The sequence below is a fragment of the Anser anser genome (assembly GCF_964211835.1).
Source record: "Anser anser genome assembly, chromosome: 2".
In the NCBI taxonomy this organism is placed as follows: Eukaryota; Metazoa; Chordata; class Aves; order Anseriformes; family Anatidae; genus Anser; species Anser anser.
In genome coordinates this window covers 7,643,173-7,663,244 of record NC_139721.1, presented here as the reverse complement: position 1 = coordinate 7,663,244, position 20,072 = coordinate 7,643,173, and the positions used below count along the sequence as shown (strand labels likewise).

At 39.9% G+C, this 20,072-nt stretch overlaps 1 long non-coding RNA gene across 2 annotated transcripts; it reads right to left on the bottom strand.

Moving 5' to 3' along the window:
- Positions 1–1,844: 1,844 nt before the first annotated feature.
- Positions 1,845–12,850, bottom strand: LOC310894484. Of its 2 annotated transcripts, none has more exons than XR_014579948.1 (3): positions 11,845–12,850; positions 5,501–5,628; positions 1,845–3,719 (listed from the first exon to the last, which is right to left on the bottom strand). It is a non-coding gene; the product is annotated as an uncharacterized lncRNA (long non-coding RNA). The 2 variants fall into 2 exon arrangements; XR_014579949.1 differs by lacking the exon at positions 1,845–3,719 and adding an exon at positions 3,735–4,908.
- Between the last annotated feature and the right edge of the window lie 7,222 nt (positions 12,851–20,072).

Below are 20,072 nucleotides of genomic sequence, written 5' to 3'. Positions count from 1 at the left end.
CTGAGGAAAGCTTCAGAGACATTTATTCACTGAAAGCATCTCCCCTTTCTGTCTTGACTTCCTCCAAAAGAAATTAGCGTATTTCTGAGCTCTCTCTATGAATAACAGTGTCTCCCGTCACTCAGGGGATATGCCATTAAGCTATAGACTGCTTAAGATCTTGATTGGCTTGCCATGCACTTGCCGTTGTGATTTCATTTAATCCTTTTGGATATCCCCAGCAGCCTTAATAGTTCCTAATGTTTTGTTTTGTTTTTCCACCTTGCAAGCACCCCGCACGCTCTTTGAATTTGTGGTAGGAGCTGATGTGGCTACAAAGTTGTTGGGATGGAGTCATGTCCCTTTTTGGAAGTTTCACTCCCCACACGAAGGAAATTTCTATCAGATCCAACTGCTCATTTTTCTGCTGCAAATACCTTAGCAGACCCTCTCTAAAATATATACAGTGATATCAGTCTAGTGTATATTATTAAACTGTCCCTATCCTTTTTCCTAACTCTAAGACACCATTTATTGGAATTATAGTTTTATCTCTAAGATGAGGGAAATCTTCCTAGAGCTGGCTTCTTGGACCATCACATCTTCATCACAGATCTGGAAGAAGCCATGGAGTCTAAATGCTGAAAGTATGTCTATATTCCATACATCATATTACATTTTATGCATGCAAAATGCCTTCTTAATGTGATATTTTATTCCTCTTAACCTGAACTCCCATTCTGTTTATTAGATGGTTGCGGTTTTCTCTCCAGAAAGATTTGTTGGCAGTAAACTGGCTTATGAGGTAATTTTCTCTCTGTTACTACTTGTATTTGCAAAGAGATTTTTAATTCTCAAAAATAAATGTTAGAAGAAAGGTGATGGGAAACCTATAATCTCTGTTTATTTTGCAACCTTATTCACCTTCTTATGCACCTCTTTCCCAAAAATCACAGCCTTTTTTCTTTTTTTTTTTTTAACTATATTTTCATATTGATGCTGTCATTCTTCTTATGCAATTTCTTTGAGAACAAAGGAGGTGTAAAATGTTCCCATTTCACCTGAGGGCATTTTATATTCACTTACTACTCAGACGTGAACTGCCACACCAGGGGCAGTACCTGGATCTGGAGAATCACCGCTGAGTGCCCACTTCTCCTACTGCTTCATGGGGCAGCTCTCCAACATGGATTGATGGAGGGCTGTCATGCAGAGCCTGAGGTGTGAACAAGCCTTTCGTCTCAACAGAGCATTGAATCTTAAGATTAATGAAGGTGGAGGAAAAAAACGTTTCCCAAAAGACTAAGGCATGCTCACATCATTTGTAAATGCAATTACTATAATGGTATGCTCCACTTGGGATATTGCAATTTGCATAAGCAAGTGGTCTATAATTAGTTTAAAGACAGACTGTTTACTGAGTGTAATATGAAGCTCAAACTTTACAGATGAAGACTACAGACCATGGCTAAAAGTTGTGATTGTCCATTTTCTCTGAGTGCATCTGACATCCCTGCCTTACACGGAGCATATTCTGTTTGGACAAATAAAGAAAATCACAGGCCTGTAATTCCATGGGACGACCTGCAGAATGTGAATTAAAGCTGAGTACTGCAATTTTTCACAAGGTTTTTGCTGAAAAACTTCTCCGGAATATAAAATAATAGAAAACACCAGGCATGCCTATTAGCTTTGAAAAATAGAAGGCACAGACACAGCAAACAAAAACAGGAATATGTGCATATGTGCCAGGCCTCCGGAGGAAAAGGCATGGAGGACTGCCGGCAATCAAATGAGGTTCAGAAAAGATCTGATAGAAATTTGTGCTCATGGGAGGAGGGGAAGGAAACATATATTGAGGGTACTTGTATTTTACTCAGGGAAAATGATATTTTACTCCTTCCCCCTTCTTTGTTCCTCCCAAACCTGTGTGCATTCATACCCTTTGACCTGTGAGATTATATGTTGAATAAGAATTGGTGTAAGAGTTCAGTTCCCTCATTCTTTCTCTCTTGCAATGTCCTCCTTATATTCAAGGAGTGCTTTCTCTGGAGCAGAAGCTTGCACATGCAGTCCTCTGCTGGAGGTTTTCCTCTGCTGGAGAAATTTGTTCCTTTGCTGGTTACACGGAAGGCTAGCAACTGAGACAAGAGTGGGATTTTATCCTCTTTCACTTTTATGGTTTCTTTTATATTATTGGTTTTTTACATTACAAAAAAGCACTAACCGCTTTGTTTATAAATGCATGAATTTTTTTATTATTGTTTTTATTTTAAATTCATTTTGTGGAGGTTCACAAATTTTGTATGAGGATATTTTTATGGCCGGATAGAACCCCTGGATTTTATAGTGTAAATGATGACATGAATAGCTAGAGAAGCAGGCACCACAACATGGAAAGACTGAATAAAAAGGCTATGGAGGCTGCATTCATAAAACAAAATGAGACAATAAACCAAAAGGAAGCATTCTCAGAAGTTAGCTATTTGATTTCTGTTGGCATCAGCTCCCACAAAACAGCCAAAAAATATAGACAGATGTAATCTTTTGCTGCATAAGGTTTCTCATATCATAAATATAAGTACTAGTACCCGCTATGGAACTGCTGGGTTTATTTTAGGGACCTGGAAAAAAAATAAATAAATAATCCTTCCTGAGAAATATTTTAAAAAGAAGCAATTTGCTAATGTAGAAAAACTAGTAATAATCACTTTGTTTCTCAGTTTTTCAGGGCACCTGGGTGACTCTAGTGAATTTTGCTTTAATTCAGTAACAAAAATACCTTTTCTGAGAGGGGGAGAGATCTGAGACTGGAGATGAAATGGATTCTACTGTATGATTTTGACATGGACCACTGCAGTTTGTCCAAGCACAAAGTTCAAAACTAGATGCCGGGTTTTAATTCATTATTTGCTAGTGACATAGACCACTTTGGATCAAGACCTATTGCTCAAGTTCTGAAATGTTCAGAACAGTTAAAAGATATCCCATTTCTGCTGCTTGAAGTTGTACCACACAATCAAAAATAAATTAAATAATAATAATAAATAATAAATAATAATAAAGCTTTTAAAATGCTTATTTCAATGCCTGACAGATTAACAAGATTTAAAGACAGATGCGTGCCGTGATCCCACCGTTTTTTGCTGTTACTTTTATTCTTTTCCTTTCCTTTCCTTTCCTTCTCTCCTCTCCTCTCCTTCTCTCTTCTTTTCCTTTCTTCTCCTCTCTTCTTCTCTCCTCTCCTCCCTTCTTTCCTTTTCTTTTCTTTTATAATGCTTCGGCCACAGAAGAAGAAACTAGCTAGAGATATTATTGCATATGTAGTGACATAAAAGTATCTTCTCTGTGCATGTGTTCTGTGTTAACCCAAATTGTGTAGAACAACAAATAAGCTTCACAGGGCAGCTTGAAGATAAGTGGAAACCCGGTGACAGGTAGCCTGTCTGACTGCAGAGGCCACCGTGGTGTCCTACATTAACAGGAATTTCCACAGATTGACAGCACATAAATCAGCATATAGTCCCGTGGTCTAGATGGAGGGTAATGTCAGCGTGATTAACCAGTTTCAGATCACCATATGGTAAGAAGGAATAGGGTTTTCTAGTCAGCCAAGACACCATGGAAAGTGAGATGAGTGGCAGGCCTGAATGTAGCATACTCTTCAAGGTGCGATACGCTCCTCCAGACATGGGTAGCAACCTTCCACTGCTGTGTTCTAGTTTTCATGTGGAGATCCCCTGCATGAAGTACGGATTGTCACACTCTGGAAGGTTGAATGTTGGCATTTTTGTTTAAAAAAAATATCCAAGTCATGGATGCATCTGAATTCTCTGACTATATGGAGGTAAGGGGAGACTGTACAGGGTTTGGGAAGAACAACCTGGCAAATGGCATTTTTATTTGTCTAAGCCCCTAGGTTAGGCTGGCAAAGCCATCATCTGGTCCAGGGGAAAAGCTGCTATTTGGCCTTAAAAGCAAAACGTGCTTTGTAGGTCACTAAACTTCATAACTGAGAGTTCAGACATCACCTATGATCAAAACATCATCTCTATTCATTCTGATTACAACACAAGTCTTCTTCTGATTACAGTTCCTATCACATAGTGACAGGAAAAGTTGTTATAATAATAAGTGTACTGTTATCTAGGATGTTTTCGTGCACCTCTTCTACAACCACAAGCCACTCAGATCTTCACATCAGCAGATCAAACCTGAGAAGACAGTAGGGCTGTCTTTCTCCTGGACTGCAATTATTAATTACCTCTACATGTGTAACACTGAAGAGATAATTATCACTGTAAAAATTAGGTCTTTTGTATTTAATCCAGTCAACGGATATGATATACAGGTAAATTAGCCAGCACATACAGTATTGTAATAGGAGGAGGAATGCAATGGGAGGTCTCTACACTATTTAAATCATTTCCTTATCTTGCAGCCCCTCTGACATAATTAAGATTTGTTGGACAATTTATAGCTAATATTCAGTCTGGATGAACATAACTTATTAATTAAGTCTTCCCATCAGATAAGCTGTCTTCTGTGGTTAGTACCACATCAGGATCAGAGCATTGTTCCCCAGCACAGGCTGCTAGATGTAGGCATCCAGCTACTGCCTTTATTCAAAACAATTACTTTACATACCAGAGAGTAAAGAAAGAATTGTGTTTTCCCCTTTAGCTGTAGCCAACAATATCAAGAGAGATCAAAAGAAAGTTTTTCCCCAGATGTCACACTCCATTTCCACTTCTTTTCCCCTTGTTTGCTTTGATTGATGCTGCAAGCTAAGGAAAAGAGCCTTGTTTTTGCTGAGCTGATTTTTCTTCTCAAATTTGAGCTAGTAGAGATGTGTAGACTAGGTGTCAAAGAAAGCCAACGGGGCTGAAATCAAATGAAGGATATCAGCATCGAGTAAACCCCATGGCCCTGTGGGAATGAGAAAAACACTGATATCTCCAAGGTCAGCCACCCACACTGCAGGAACTTGATAAATACCCAAAGAGATGAGCTATGTATGATAACCCTACAGTAAGCTGCAGGTATAAACACTGAATTGTGTGCTCCCTCCTGGTCAGGATTTGGACTGCAGCAGTGCTCAGGTCCACTGCTAACCCTGCGGCACCTGGCCTGCAAACATGGTAAGAGAAGGATGCCTTGGAGGAGACCCCAAAAGAGGAGGGCACTAAGCACACACTTTCCTAAGGTATGCAAGTCCATGTAGTCTAAGGTGGCATTAAATCCATTTGCACAGGGCCTCATGTGAAACTATAACCATCTTCACTGTGGAACTTCTTTCCCTTGCCTCCCTCAACTTCTTCACTTGAGTTTTCAGGGTGACATATCCATCCCTCCTTGACGCTCAGCTCTAACCACAGAGCTGATGGCAAATACCGGTAGCTGTTTTTTATGGGAAATAAAAATAGGACATGAATTGTCCTATTCCATGCTTTTAAATTTTGGCTGGACGAAGCAGCAACCTACTGTTAATTAACGCACATCTCCAGGGATTGCTGCTAACCTGGGTTCACGCCTCTTCCCAGATGAGAAAATGCTGTCCTGTGCTCCTCATGGTCCCAGCATTACTCCAACACATCTTCCTCAGGAGGACTCCTCCTGGGTTCTGTCTCAGGACACTGAGATTCACAGCTGCTCAGGGGAAGGACAGGCAGAGCTCAGTGCATGTGTTTCCTGTGGAGCCCATTCCATGGGGCTGTTGGCAAGGTAGCAGTGCAGGACACTAATACCTCTTGAAAACAGTAATTTTCCCATATTTGCAGCACCTGGAATGGGTGCAAGAGCAACCACCATATAATGTAAAATATAATCTTAATATCAGTTAATTAGGAAAAAAACACATTAGCATACAAGAATCCAATTTACCTTATGTGCTACCTGGTGATTGAAGGGCAAGAAAAGGGTAAATGTGCATTAGATCATAAAAATGATGATAGTTTGCCCTAATAAAATGCATTACTGTCATCAGAACCACTTGATATATTTACAACCAAATCTCCATTGTCCCTTTGCATCTGCTGTGATTTAATTACGATGGTAGCAGCAGTCTGTTAATACTGTTTTGAGCTGGCTTAATTTGCCTTCCGTAATTTAGGCAAATTACAGGAGGTGAGAAGGGCTGAATGAGTAACCTTATTAGCAGAGAGACCTTCTTCAGGATGCAGAGTGAATGAAGGGTAAAGAAAAAAGAAAAGACAAAAATACAGCAACAACCAAAGCTAAATAGTTCTGGAGGAAACTTGCCCTTTCAGATCCTTACTCTTATATTTTAAAAGTTAATTTAATTTAACCCGGGTTAGGATACATATTTTGATTAGGTTTTGTTTGTTTCTTTTAATCTGGGGGAGGATTTCAGGTCTGTATTTTGTTGTCACTGTAATAAATGAACCTTCCTCAGTGGCCACTATTTGTCTTTATGGTATTATAGACCATCATTCCAAAAAAGAAAAGACTCCTGTTTCTCTGTTTCTGAAAATTATTATATCCAAGTTATAGCTTTTCCCCTTGGGAGGGAGAGGAGGGGGAGAGAGAGTTTCTCTGGAAGTTGTTTCTTGTGTCTCTGTCACTGGTGTAAAAGCAAAGTGATCTCATTATAATGTGTGAAATAACCATGGCATAAAATTAATATAGGAGGAGATTTGGACTCATGCTTTTTTAATAGAACCTGGAGTATCAAAACTGTCTCTTGGTACATCAAAAGCTGCATTCATGTAATTCAGGGAAGGATGGGGTCTAATGCACTCTGATTATTCCTTTATCAATTTTCACTGGCAGCACTGGCCTATACTATTGAATAAGTTATTATGCTCTGATTGATTTTTCTTTCTTTAGGCACGCGTTTTATATTTGAGGCAATTCCTGTAAAAGAAAGGAAAATGTCAGAAAACATGAACCCCAACTTCTCAAAGAGAAAAGTTATTTGGGTAATTCCCATGGAAGAAAAAATTTGCAGTAATTTGTTCTATACTTGACACTTAAATAATGACCAGGGCATATTTTTCAGTATAGTGGGTTGAATTTTACTTCTTACTGTCTTTGTCTTCTCTACTCACCTCATAGCAGGGATTGATGATGGCTGCTCTCAATCAAAACACACTGAAGGTTGTAACAATCTCTCCATGAGTTTGGTATCAGACCAAGCTGAGGCTTGCTTGGCTTCTAAGACTGTTGGTTTCTATTTTCTTAGATTTCAGCACGAGGTAGCCAAATGTCCTTTATAATTACTAGAACCTCCTCTCAGTGCATATAGGTTTATTTTGGGCCGGCAGTTGAATTTGAATTGAAAAGTTGAATTGAACATTTTAACCAAAAACCAAGGGCAAACGTTTTAAAACTGCATGTTTGAGCCTGTGTTTTGGCAGCCCTCCATTGCTATCCCAGAATTCCTTAGACTGTTGCAAACTTTCTCTTCACCTGTGTCTCATTGCTGATTTTAGTAGATGGAGATTTAACTCTAGCACTCCTATAGCTAATTGGCTTGTTGGCCTACCAAAATGAAGGCTTGGAGGAGGCTTGACAGCTCACCCCAAGGAAGGCAATCACCAGGGACAGAAATGAGACAGATAACGTTATTGTCATGAGAATAAATGAATCATGGGAAAACAAGAAAATGGTCAAGACAGCCCTGAGCTTAGCGGTGATGACAGCTGCTATCTTTGTTGCTGTCACTATAGAGGAATTTGAAGTACTGAGAGTGTTATACTGTGGGGGAGCCTTGCTATAAGAACATGGTAATAAATAGAAAAACAGCATGAAAAGTAATGGAAATATCTGTGAACGTCTAGAAGACAACGAAATGGCAGGTAACTATGGATTTGGATTTGACATGTCACTTCAGAGTAGTCTGGTTCTTTCTGTGAATGACCAAGAGGTCTGGGCTGAGCAATAAGCAGCAGACACCATGTATCCTGACTTTACAAGGCTTTTTTCAATGCTGCCCTGCACAACAAAAGGTAGTTAGGGAAGCATGCTCCTCAGTAAGTCCTTCCAGTGTTGGCCTCGGAAAATGCTACCCAACCTGCATGAAACAGTACCTCATGGCTTAACTGGGAGAAAGTATCATGTTCCCACCACCCCATCCCTTCCCCTGGAATCACATCATTTTTCTCTCATGTCCCTATGTTACAGGGAATACTATTTCCAAAGACTTCAGAAGTACATTTCACATCTCCATTCCCTGATCTACATCGTCTTAGAATAGGTTTCTGACTCTTCCCAAAGGATAAGTTTCTTTATCAGCTCCAGAAGGCTCCAGGACTCCCTGTTCATGTTGTTGTTGCCTTTTCCTCTCTGTTCACTTTTTTTTTTTTTCCTACAGCAGTTTCCTAAGAGTTTTTTTTTTTTTTTTTCCCCTATGACAGTTTCCTAAGAAATATTTTATGGTGTTTGAGAATAAAGTGTTTTGGGAGTCACACTGTGGAGCTGTATTCTCAGATCTTCATTTTATGAACAGGGAAAAATATTTTTTTCTGTGTCCGGGTTTCCTAGTGTCTAAGCAAGAGCTAGTAATATTTCCTTTGGCAATGGTGAGGGTTTGTTTTTGGTTAGTAAAAGAGGCATTTGTTATTTTAAAGCCAAGAAATGGTAGACATCACTCCCCCTTTCCCTTTTTCACACATAATACACAACCCCAAGAGTTTCATTTCAAGATTTTCTCATTGGAAAGCCATCAAACCAGATAGGCTCTAGAAAATAAACTTTGGCCACTTAAGGAAACTTTTCGTTCACTCCCAGCAATAAATTTCATTGGCAAATCCTTTTACCAACTGGCTTTTGAACTTTTCTCTTTTCTTAAACATGCTTAGTTTAATTTTGCTTCAAAACTTTTCTTAGCTGAGGAAAAAAATGTCTTGTTTGGACCACCTGTAAGAAGTTGACTCAAACACATCTGAGGGCTGTAGAAGCTTTTATGCTAACTTTGGTCAGTCTTTGACTAGGTTTCCTTTTGGTCTACATCCTTCCTCTTCAAGGAGTCATTCTCCTTTAATGACCTTCAATCCCAGGCTCAATTTTTTTTTAGCTTAAGTAGCCTTTTGGGTCTGTCATCAGTACTCCTCACACTGCATGAAACATCTCCTCTGACCTGACTTTCAGCCACTCATAAGATTCAACACATCCTGCATAATTTCTCTTCACCCAAATGTAGTCAAAAAGACCAACCTCATTCATTCCCAGGCATAAATAAGCAAACAGAAACTTAAGGCAGACACAGTTGAGAGCATTTATCAATGTGGGGACAAATATTCAAGGAAATTTCAAGTCTATCATAAGCACAGTGGTACTAAGGAAGTTAATAAAACATATTTTTATATGATATATCAGGGAGTGTAGCGACAGGATAAGGAGTAATGGCTTTAAACAAAAAGTGGATAGATTTAGATTAGATACAAGGAAGAAATTCTTTATTCAGAGGGTGGTGAGGCACTGGCACAGGTGCCCAGAGAAGCTGTGGGTGCCCCATCCCTGGAAGTGTTCAAGGCCAGGCTGGATGGGGCTTTGGGCAACCTGGTCTGGTGGGAGGTGTCCCTGCCCATGGCAGGGGGGTTGGAGTTAGATGATCTTTAAGGTCCCTTCCAACCCAAACCATTCAATGATTCTCTATAAACATTTTAACATGTGGATAAGGACAAAATTTAATGCAGTCCACATAAAAATCTTTGACATTCTATTAGACTAGAATAGATTAGATATGATTATATTGTTGAAGCTGCTTTTCTAATATCATGCCACAGTACTCATATCAAATTCTACATTGTGGAAATAAGAGTTTAAGTTCCCTTTAGTTTTCTTTCTAAAGTCCTTATTCTGCTTCCGAGTGGTATTTCACCATAAGACTTCAGAGTCCATTTATTTTGTGAGGTTGCATATTCTCGTAATGGACACACATTATTTACTTGACACCAGAGAGGCAAACACAGATATGCTGCATTTAATTAGGAATGAGCCTTTTTTTAATGATTCAGTGCCTACCCTGAATAAATAATCTTGCATATATCATTTGCCTGAAGATGGATGAGCTACTGCACCAATATTAAAGATAGTTAAGAATTGCCCTACAAAGTATAAATCATCCAGTTGCTGTGGGGGATGTCACCTTGTATGACAAAAGTGGGAGCAAAGGAAATTACAAAGGAGATTAATGTCATGTTCTGATGCTCTTGCATGGAAGTTATATATAGTTTGCATCTCTACTGCTTGATCTTTCTATACCTAAGGTAAATTGCTTTATGAAACATCCAGATGCACATAATGAATTATTAGATACAGTAAACATTTAAATTAATCTGTCTACTGAGTGTGTCCAGAATCAATACCAGGATGTAGATTTTTAGCATCTGGAGCAAGTATTCTCACCAATAAGAGGTTTATTTTTTCATTTAATGGAACTCTTCTGAAAGGCAAGTGTCTGCCATCTCATCTGATCACAGCAAATGACCTTCCTCTTTAAAGATAACTTAAGCTTATCGGATTTAAACTCAAAATCCTCTCCTAACAAAGATCACCAATAAACACTGGAGTTGCCTGGAAGGAGAGACTCTGGTGTGGCAGCCAGTGACACTACACAATGTGCTTTATGAAGACACGACTGTGTTCTGCCTCAGCTTGGAGTTGACCAAAACCCCTTGACCATTTTAGAGTGGCTCCAAGCAGAAGCAGGTCAGACCCAGCATTGTGTTAATGTAGACACACAGCTTTTGCAGGTCATCTGGGCTGGGGTCCTGGGGCTCAAAGCACCGACAGTTCATTGCACCATCGTGCAAGCACAGTCACTTTCTGGATGCATTATAAAACTACTGGGAATGTGTCTGAAGTACTAAAGCCAAGGAGGGCCAAGAAATCTGGCTGGTGTTTGGGACTAAAGTGCTGTCTCAAAAGAAACCATTCTCTAAGCTTTGCCTTTGTAATTACAGCTTGCCTCTTAAATATGCAGGAGCTGCACTCCAGCGTGACGTATCATACAATCTGCCAGATGCTACTCTTAGGAGAGAGACAAATCTGTAACACAAAGGGAAGAGTTCATTTTCCAAAACAGTTTTGCTTTTTAGTCCTTAGATACATTTAAATTAAGTTCAGCAAACGCCCATAAAGAACGAATTGAGTCAAAAACTTGTAAGTCCTCTCTCTAACTCCTTCATGTTGAATTGGTCTGGTCTACTGAGTAAGTCCATTTGTAACAGGACGTGGTCTGATGTGGCAGAAACTGCCTAGAAGGCTGTTTTAAATTAGGAATTATTTTAGAATTAGGATACGGTGGCCTTATCTATCTCAGATCTGCTTATATCTGTAGTTTAAAATAAATTGGATCATTAGAATGTGTAGTATGGTTAATGCTAATGAGCTGGTTGGTTTAATTACATAAGAAAACAGCTCTAATCATTGGAGGGCTTTTTGTTTTGTTTTAAGCCAGGAGTAGCAATGCTGCTAATGTTCTCTGTACTAAATGTCTTCTCATAACAGATTTACTATTTATTAGGTCTGGTGATACAACCTTCAAAGTGTTAAAGAGAAAGAAATAAAGCCACGCTGAAAAGCTATGCCTGGTGCTGATTTTCTGAATAAAGACATTTTCTTATCTGTCTTCCTTGTCAGATGGAAAGCAATATCTAAAAATTCTAAGCTCAGAAAAGTCATGGAGATATGAGCTAACACCCTGGTCTATTTTTAAGTGGAGAGAGTGTTAAATGTCATTTAAGAGGGTGAAGCCTACTTATCACAGTACACCTAAGCTGTTCACTGACCACCTTTTTCATTACATAGTGAAGTTCTTTTGAGTTGTAACTTACTAAATTATGATTATTATAAAAATATAAAACACAAACATATTATAAAATTACAATAATGGGCTACCTGATCACTAGAAGAAACCTTTGTCAGCCACCTGGTGTCCTGATGAAATTTACCAATAAGTGCATCTGCACTGCACCTGACAAACTTTGTAAACCACATCCAAGCCAATGAAATACCATACCCTGATGAGCCAAATCAGTCACACCTGCTCTCTTAACAAATCAGGACTATGTGAAAAAACATATGGAAGCATCTAACACAAGGCATGCCTTGGGAATCATAGAATGGCTTGGGTTGGAAGATACCTTAAAGACCATCTAGTTCCAACCCCCTGCCATGGGCAGGGACACCTCCCACCAGCCCAGGTTGCTCAAAGCTTCATCCAACCCAGCCTTGAACACCTCCAGGGTTGGGGCATCCACAGCTCCCCTGGGCACCTGTTCCAGTGCCTCATCTCACTGATAGTGAACAATTTTTTCCTTATATCTAATCTAAATCTCCCCTCTTTTAGTTTAAATTTGTTACCCCCGTCCTATCATTACATACCCTGGTAAAGAAAATGGATTAGGAAAGGGCAACTCACCATGAACCCAGGTGCGATGCTGAGTCAAAATCAGCCTGTAGGCAGATGGGAGATGACCAGTGAACGTGAGCAGAGAGGTGATGTCACCTGGAAGTGAGGAACTAGGGGTTTTCATCTAATATTTGTGTTCACTTTTATACCAGGAGTCAAATTATTTAATCTGATGGTCTAATCTTCTTTTGAAAAGTATATAAATTTTTTAAAATTCCTTACCCAAAGTAAGGGGGGAGTATGAATGAGTGCCATTGGCAGGAGCTATGCTTTGCAGGGTCAGGCTACCTGGATCTCCTCCCAAGAGGCTGAGCTCTGGCTTGCACTGCCTGCCACGAGACATGTGAGACAGCACACAGCACTGAACACACGGAGTTGATGTTATGGTGAGTCAGTCTGTATCACCGGGGTTCCCTAAAGAAAATAAAATTTGCAAAATTTGTGACTTGTTCAGCCTTAGCCACCACCCTATCTTGCTGACCTCATCTCAAAACATATCATCATTAAAGTTGTTATATGGTACAGAGTTTAGAAATATGAGGTATAATTAGTATGTGCCGGGAGGAATATTAATGGTTGTATTTATTCCGTATGGGAAGTGTTGGACACATACACCTCATAAAGTTTTCACTCAGCAGGGCATTAGGTAAACACTAACTACCTCAAGAGCAGAGAGTATTAAATGTTAATCCTCGTTGGTGCTTATTAGACCGTATGCTTTGCTGTCAGGGAGCATGGAAGTGGCATGCTTCAGGGCTGAGGGCAATAGTCCAGCTGTTAATGCAGCGCCACAACAGCTGACTCATATTTTTCATATGGACCAAGTACTGAATGTCAGCAAGATCTCCAGTACCTTACCAATGAATTAACAGCTAACCCATCAGTGAGTCTCATTGTTTCTAGGATGTAGGCTTCGATCCAGAGCGGTTTTTATACCTATATAAAATATATACAGTGTTCTAGCCTTTTAGTAGATCAAGATACATAACAGAGCAGCAGCAATATTTTATGTAGTGTTTTGTTTTTAATATTTTGGAACCAAAAGTGAAGGTTAGGAACTGATTGCTGAAAGAATTATGTGTTTTGAAAAGTGTTTTCTATACATCACATTTGCTGCATGTAGGATGGATGGATGTATATTTTCACTGAAATGGAATATGCAGTGATACATTTATTTATTTCAGTCAAATGTAGATGTCTAGCCTGCCATTATACATGATTAGAAAGCTATATTTACTGCTTTGGAAGTATTCTTAATAACATCATTGCTTTCAACCTGCTTTTTAGCTCCAGAAGGGAAATTGGTATTGTAGCTAATTATTTTCAGCAATTCTGAATACAATAAAACTGCACACACTGGAATTGCTGGTTTTCTATTCACAAAGGTACATGCCCCACTGGTATAGAACAACAAGCATTTTTTTTGAAAACCAGAAATCCCTCCTATTTTATCCATATATCAGAAATGATAGGTATGTCTGTGATGAACAGGGTCAGGAATATCTTACTTTTCTTAGCAACTGCTTTACTCACTTTAGAATACAATCACTTTAGAATACAACTCTTGCTAAAAGGAAAGAAAGGGACACCTATCCACCCCCACCCCCTTATCCCCCCACCTTGACCACTGAAACAAAATAGGTTCCTATTTGTCATTTTCATTGCAGTGTAGTTAATTAAGGAAAAGATACTGAAGGGTAATTTATGAGTTGACATTTGTCCATGAGACTCTCAGAATTGTAAGCATAGTGTATGCGGTATCCAGCAGAATATGCCTCACATGCTCCCTCTGCAAACAGAGCTGGTCTGCAATATTCAGTGGGCTACATCCAAAGATGGATGAGCCAGCTGAAGTCAGAATTAATAGCCTTGTTCATTGTTTGGGTCTTGGAAGTTTCCAATTTAGATAATCTTTAGTTTATTGCAGGAATCCCAGAGATGAGGACCAAAACTACCTTCTTCTGGAACAGGGTAGATCATTTTTCTTCCCCTCTGCTGGTGTTGACACAACACATGGGAGCCACATGCATTGGCCCCTTATTGTCCACTCAGACAAGCTGCTAACACTGCTTGGCAAAGCATAACCTGCACTCCTGTACCTGTTCTGCATGCAGCTCCGTGCTAAGCCAAGAGAAGGCTGCTAGGGAGTGCCAAGTCCCTCATGTGTTACCATGCAGAGGAAAAGCAGGAACAAAGAGGCACAGCCTGAAATAATAATAATAATAATAATAATAATAATGGAAAACATGTTTTCTTTGATCTGAATCTGACATTGTTCTGTTAAAAAAGTAAAGGTTGTTAGTGGATGGGGTCAAAACATGGACCTCTTTAGCCTGGATCTACCTTTTTAGCTATCAAATTTGGCTAGTTTTTTTCAGGTAGTTCATTAATCAAAGACGATTCCTCTCCTAAAACAGGTTTCCCTGAATGGCAGCTTGTTCCCCTAGTCATTTTACACTGTAGTTAACTGCATGCTGTTTATTCTAAGAGACAGAAGAGACAAATGCCACCTTTGGGGATATGACCCACTGCAAATGAACCAGCAACAGACAAATCAATGTCATTAAAGTCTTCTGAATTTCCAGTCTTAAAAACTCTTTACGGTAAGAGAGAACTGCATAAACTTAGAAATAACATTTTTACTTGTAATTATGAAGATGCAAAAATGATGCATTTCATGTAAGCCACCTGTTCTTGTGGAGTGGTTCGTTTCCTGTACTTTCCCAACAAAAATATTTCAAGCTCCTATCTCTTCCGAGCACTAGATGGTAAGTTTGATAGTAGATATACTGTTCTGTTTTTGTTTTTGATTTTGCACAAGTAGATGCATTCATTTATAAGGCTTTAAAATAATTTGTTTAGCAGCTTGATGTAAGCTGAAAGCATATGCATATTACTTATTCCTAGTCAACAAATACAAGGTATATAATTTACACGAGGGCAACATCTGGCACAATCCTCGCTGCTGGGAATAGTGGAAACTGCACAAGGTATCCCCATTATCCTATCAGCCTAATTTTGCTAAGCTCATTTTAATGAAGCACAGAAATGTGACTGCCTATTCAGCTTCTCATTGAGAACATATTGTAATTAACTGCCTGAGCAGCTGTACGGTGCTAGGAGAAGGCTTTAAATGATGTGACTCTGTTGATATTACTTGGGTTAAAATGATTTGGGAGATCGGAAAAGAAGCTCTGATTGCCTTTTATGGCAGTGTCTAAAGCCTAAATGAGTTCTGACACCTGAAGGAAGAAGAAAAAACCTTTCTTAACATCAGTAGTCTGTGAAATGTATTTTGGGAGCTGGATCACTGTGACCCAACCCTAGCAATTATTTCAGCCCCTCCAGTTATTATTACATATTTGATCCTGAAATGTTCTTTAATTGATACCGTGAATGTTAACATAAACTCTATGACAAAGGAACACCCATTCACTGTGTAAGCCAGTATCTCCATTATCACAAGGAACGAAGATGCCACCAACGACTTTTCTCCTTCAGTAAGCAGCAATGGTTCATTCACAGCCTGTAAAAATGTACTGGTAGAAACTAACTATTCTAATGCTTTATTAGATGGAGCAAGTGGACCTGGTTATGCAGACAGATACAGTCTGTAAGGCACCAATGGGGCAACCCTTGAAGAATACATGTAAGATATTAATGAGAATGTTTAAAAAGATTATCTTCTGTGGGATGACATAATACAAGATGATTGCAATTTTTGTTTCTAAAAAATAGACTGAGAGATTAAGATAAATTATGGAACAGAGTCCGTCATGGTGAATTATCATTAAATTCAGCCAAAAGTTTGCTTGAAGCCCGCTGCACCTCCATGTTCTGTCCAAATCATTTATGACAATAAAATGAGATTTAAACAGAGGAAGCCTTTCAGGTTACTTTCAAACTGACAATCCAGCCAATCCAACACTACTAAACTTTCTAAACAGTAACAGCAGATCACCATGCAAAAGAAATACACAGGCAGAAAATATATCCTAGATTTTATAACCTGTTTCTGATGTCAGAGTCCTAATCCCCCCACTTGCCACCTTACAGTCTGCGCCACTCTTCCACCAAAGCCTTCAGGAACATATGTTAGGTTTTGAAACTGAGTTCAGTTCATTGTTGTGAGGATCGTACAATCATAGAATGGTTTGTGTTGGAAGAGTCTTTAATATCACCTAGTTCCAACCCCCCTGCCATGGGCAGGGACACCTCCCACCAGCCCAGGTTGCCCAAAGCCCCCTCCAGCCTGGCCTTGAACACCTCCAGGGATGGGGCAGCCACAGCTTCTCTGGGCAACCTGTTTATGAGTTCACAGGCCTTTTTCATGAGAAAGCTTTATGTGTGCAGGCATAGGCTTCCCCTAGAAGAGGCTGGGACGTGCTCCTTCATGTTACTAGAGGCATGTGCTTTGCATGCCCATTTGGTCTGCAAACAGCAGAGAGTGAGCTGGGGATGTCAAGTATGTGCTTCCAAGTGCCTGATCAAGGGGAGGCTGGGGGAGCTTCAAGAAAGAGCATGGGAAATTTCATCCATCTTTAACACTGCAGATGCAAGCCTGCATCTTATTTGGGGGGCTAATCCAACCCAGAGGCTGTCAACTGCACATGCAGCTCTTAGTGATCTGGAGCAGGAACAAGCAAGGCTTGGTAAGGCCTGAACATCTTTTTGTTCATTTCTGTTTGTAAAATAAAGACATTCTTGCAACTCAGATTTACAGATAGCCTTCATAATCATGTGTATTTGTTTCCTTTGGTTTGCCTCTGTGAGTACTTGTTTGCAAAAATCACTTACTGCATCTTGTTTAAGAACATAAGGTCCCCTGTGCAGAAACCATTTCTCACAAGCTAGTTTTGTATTGTTCAATCCAGAAGCTTCTGGGCCTTATTAGCGTTATTATTTGTATTTCGGAGAGCACCACAGAGATTTGAGAACAGTTGTTCTTTGGACGGAAGAATGGGTTTCCCCACGAAAAGTTGCTTCAGGGACATTACGACTGAAAATGGAAATGCCGCAGCACAAAGCACACAAAGCGGCGTTCTGACATGATTATGGGCAAATATATATTTCAGCCACATTAGTGCTAAGCACTAAATATCAGCATAAATGTTTGTCTATTCCAGCTGTAGATTCTAACAGAGATTTAGACATATAAGTGCCTAATAGTACCACAGCATTTGTTCTAAGAATATGGATTCTCATATTTGTGCTGTTATGAGCAGTATTAATTCTTCATTTAAAGTACATTTGTCTTCATCATTCAGAGTATCCCTTTTCATTAGCACTGGAAATTCAGTCAGAAACATGCTGTATTCATTCCACTGATTATGATCTAAACTACCCTCTTGGGTGAGAAATGCAGAATACATTTATTCTGCTTTAATTAGACCTCTAGCAAATCCTTGGCAAATGGCAATTTCAAGCAGAAGATGAGAAAGCTATTTCCTCTAGCTTCTCTCTACCATGATAACAGGATGACAGAAGGAGCTAGGAGTTAATAGGGAACATTAACCAAAATTTGCCCTTGTAGCAGCTAGCAGTTCAGCTGTTGTTTCATATTTCTTCCATGACATCACACACACTTCCAGACTTCAACATTTGTCCACGGCCTTCGGGGAACGCACACCATGGCAATAAGATGAACTGCTTTTAAAAGATTGTGCTAATACCATCAGGGCTGAGTCAGCATCGATGTCAGTGGAGGTAAGGGAGAGTGCTGAACTCCTCACCTCTGTTCCCATCACAGGGAGGATGAAAAATACACACCCTGATGCTGCCAGCATTGCAAGCTGTCTCCAGCTGCCCGCAAGCAGCAATCAAAAGCAGAAGGTGGGGAATGCCAGGGCCCCACATCCAGAGTGCTCATGTCCTGAGTGCTGTGATGGAGAAATGTAAGCGGGGTGCAATGGGGCAAAGAGAAGAAGCAACGCTGAAATCTCACCCTCACTCTTTCCCAGGAAACCTAGATCTGACCATTAGATTAAAAATGAAGCTCTCCAGGGATACAGGCATATTCCAAGATTATTAAACCGTATTAGACCACCATAATGGTCCTTTATGAACTTTATAGGATATGTTGATCTCCTGCATGATGGGTGGCCATTGACAGGTTAAAAGAACACACAATTTCTCAGCCACAATACTCTTTGTCCTAAAAAAAGGACACTAGCTGTTGTGAAAAGCAGTGACTAAGGCGCCACTGAGATATAATTCATTCCCAGGCCTGCCCTTTGCTGGCCCCCGTGACTCGAGATGAGTCACTGTCCTTTATCCTCTTTCTCTTGGATGCTGCATCTATTCAGTGCAAATCTTTCAGAGCAGGAGCACCTACTTAAATGGGTTTATCTAGCACCAAACACGACCCAGTTCCCCAAGTGCAACTGCAGTGTATAAATAGTAAGAAAGAAGCCAGCTGGCTACGAGTGTAAAAGGCTTGTCTTCTGCATTGTTTGCGCCTTCCAAATTGTGTAAACTTACAAATACCAAAATGAAAGAATCCAGAGGCAAAGGAGGAAGGCATGAGGAGGAGGAGGAAGGCATGAGGAGGAGGAGGAAGGAAGGAAAAGCATGTACTAGTGGGTTATGATAAATCACTAGGCAATTCGTCATCTGGTTTCTTTGAGATAAAAAGCCAATATAGGGAAATCAAGAGCAATTATGTCCCAGCTTATGAAATGTCTTAGGCTATGCTGAAGCTGTCATTTTTGATTCTATATATTTTTCACTTGGTGTGTTTTGCCTCTTCTGTGAATAATGGGTTCTATCTTCATCATTAGTTATTATCTTCATTACGGTATTTATTACACTCTTGAAAGTAAAAGATATAGCTGAAAAGTGACCAGACTGCAGTTGTAGAATATATCAGATTTTAAGGAGTTCTTTCATGTCCCTAGTGAAGATATAATTGGGATCAGAGGGCTGAAAGCTGAAACTTAAAAATCTAGTCTGGATTTTTTTTTTTTTTAAACAACAGCTGCAGAAAATTCCCACTGGAGCCAAGAGAAATAGAGAACAGCTATCTCTCTGGGCTTATCAGACCAAACAGAGCATGTTTCCCAACAGCCCCATGGCCTTGACGACATTCGGCGTAGCCGGGTGGAATATTGCTATCTTGGTGTGGGTTGCAGCAAAGGTCAGTCTAACTCATTACAGGCATCCTTTCCGGGCTTAAAATACACACAGCAAAACAAATGCCAAGCCTGTAGAGCTGGGAATATGAGAGAGCTGTTATAAAAATGTAGGCCTCTTTTAGGTGTTGGTGTGAGGAAAAGTACGTGCCTTATAGCAATAAGGTGAGTGTTTTGTGCATAGGGATGAGTACGATGAATAACATGGAAAGACAGCAGAAGAAAATGCATCCCGCCTTAGCAGAAAGAGCAAATGTCTGCCTGTAGGATATTAATTTAGCTTGAGAGTACCTCTGTCCCAGTCTTCTTCCTGCAGTTAAACAGGCATGAAGGGGAGCTCCCTGCCCTGCAGAGCTCACAGCATAAACGTAAGATGAGAGGCAAGGGGTAGACAAGGAAAATACGAGGAAATAAGTACACACTGTTGGTCAAGGTGATAAGGCCACTGGTTTCAGGAGAGAAAAGCACTGCTCACACAGCAGACAGCAGAGAGGGATTTCAGAGGATATTCATAACAGAATAGCTTCAGAGCTATTTTTCCTGCCTAGCACAAGTGGCAACATCAAAGAAGGCATGGAGGAGCT